Here is a 2,500-nt window from a genome sequence, read left to right on the forward strand (position 1 = left end):
AATCTCCCCTCCCCTCGACCCGTTAAGGCCTCGGTCATGGTTTGATCTTTGGCTCGGCGAGACTCGATCATCACTTCATCGTCGCCTAATCATCACGACAATTTGCTCATGGGTCGTTCACCGATTCAAGCTCCATGGCCGAGTCGCTCGGCCACCGCGGCCCATACTCTCGGCCACCGCGGCCGAGTCGCTCGGCCACTTTGGCCGGACCGCTCGGCCAACGTGGCCGGGCTCTCTCGGCCACCGTGGCCGGGTGTCTCGGCCACCGTGACCCATTCGCTCGGCCACGATGGCCGAGCGGTCTATCTTTGCATAGAGGTGCTCTATTTGATCATAACTCAACATCGCTCGCCATCCGGCCAGAGCACCTCAACCCCCCTAAAGAGCCTTATGAGCGGTTTTCCTCCCAGCGGGAGGAGACATTCACCATGCTTGAGATGGCACCACGTCTCTAAAAAAATGTAGATATTGTATTTGGATGAGATTTTTTGCAAGAATGCTCAAACAAATGTAGACTAAAACATGGAATGGTAAGAAAAAAATTTCGACGACCAAATATATTTTTTTAATATTTTTGGTAAATAAAAATTGAAAAAATTTGGAAAATAAAAAAAATTACATGCGAGGTGGGAAAACGATTGGGAGACTACTTTCATGACTCCAACAAATTTTAGAAAGAGGAATGGATACAATTGGACGAGAAATGATCGATAAAGTGCCGGATGGACCTTGCGTGTGAAGCGTACGGCAGAGCGACCGATGCATGAGCCATGCTGAATGGCCGGGTGATCGATTCGTGAGCCATGCTGAATGGCCGAGCGATCAAAGCAAGAGTCATGCCGAATGGCCGAGCTATCGATTCATGAATCATGCCGAGCGGCCTTGTGATCCACGAATCGACATTCATGAATCGATCCACGTGTGTATCATGCGGAGCGGCCTTCCGATCGATGCATGAGCCAAGCCGATTCAAGCTCCATGGCCGAGTCGCTCGGCCACCGTGGCCGGGATCGCTCGGCACTTTGGCCGACCCTCTCGGCCACCGTGGCCGGGGTCGATCGGCCACGGTGGCCGGGGTCGCTCGGCCACTTTGGCCGAGACGGTCGGCCAACGTGGCCGGGACCGCTCGGCCACCGTGCCGGGTGGCTCGGCCACTTTGGCCGAGACGGTCGGCCAACGTGGCCGCGATTGCTCGGCACTTTGGCCGAGTCTCTCGGCCACCGTGGCCGTGATCGCTCGGCCACTTTGGCCGAGCCGGTCGGCCAGGGTCGCTCGGCCACCGTGGCCGGCTCGCTCGGCCACGGTGACCCATTCGCTCGGCCATGAGCTGCCTCGCTAACGATGCGTGAGCCATGCCGAGCCGCTTGGCATGGCCGAGCGAGATATTTCATGATTTATGTGGAGCGGCCTCGCGATCCATGAATCGGGAGTAACGGCCGAGGGATCGATGCATGCATGAATCGGCGATTCGAGGAGCGGCCGATGCGTGAGCCATGCCAAATGGCCGGGCGATCGATTCGTGAGCCATGCCGAATGGCCGGGCGATCAAAGCATGAGTTATGCCGAATGACCAAGCTATCGGCTCATGAATCATGCCGAGCGATCTATGAATCGATCCATGTGCGTGAACCGAGCGGCCGAGTGATCCATGAATCGTGAGTAACGGCCGAGGATCGATGCATGAGCCATGCATGATCCATGTGTGCATCATTCGAAGCGTCCTCGCGATCCATGAATCGTGAGTGAGGGCTGAGGGATCGATGCATGAGCCATTCCGAACCTCTCGGAATGGCCAAGCGCGATTTCATGAATCGATGCCCGGCGCACGGGGTGGCTTATGCCGAACGGCCGAGCGAAACATGAATCGTGAGGAACGGCCGATCGATCGATGCGTGAGTCATGCCGAACGGCCGAGCGATCGATGCATGACTCATGCCGAACGGACGAGCGATCGATTCATGAATCATCCCGAGTGGCCGGGCAATCGATGCATGAATCATGCGGATTACGAGCGCCCGGCCGATCGATCGATGCGTGAGCCATGCCGAACGGCCGAGCGAAACATGAATCGTGAGGAACGGCCGATCGATCGATGCGTGAGTCATGCCGAACGGCCGAGCGATCGATGCATGACTCATGCCGAACGGACGAGCGATCGATTCATGAATCATCCCGAGTGGCCGGGCAATCGATGCATGAATCATGCGGATTACGAGCGCCCGGCCGATCGATCGATGCGTGAGCCATGCCGAACGGCCGAGCGAAACATGAATCGTGAGGAACGGCCGATCGATCGATGCGTGAGTCATGCCGAACGGCCGAGCGATCGATGCATGACTCATGCCGAACGGACGAGCGATCGATTCATGAATCATCCCGAGTGGCCGGGCAATCGATGCGTGAATCATGCGGATTACGAGCGCCCGGCCGATCGATCGATGCGTGGCTTATGCCGAACGGCCGAGCGAAACATGAATCGTGAGGAACGGCCGATCGATCG

This window comes from Rhodamnia argentea, chromosome 6 (genome assembly GCF_020921035.1).
Source record: "Rhodamnia argentea isolate NSW1041297 chromosome 6, ASM2092103v1, whole genome shotgun sequence".
NCBI lineage: Eukaryota > Viridiplantae > Streptophyta > Magnoliopsida > Myrtales > Myrtaceae > Rhodamnia > Rhodamnia argentea.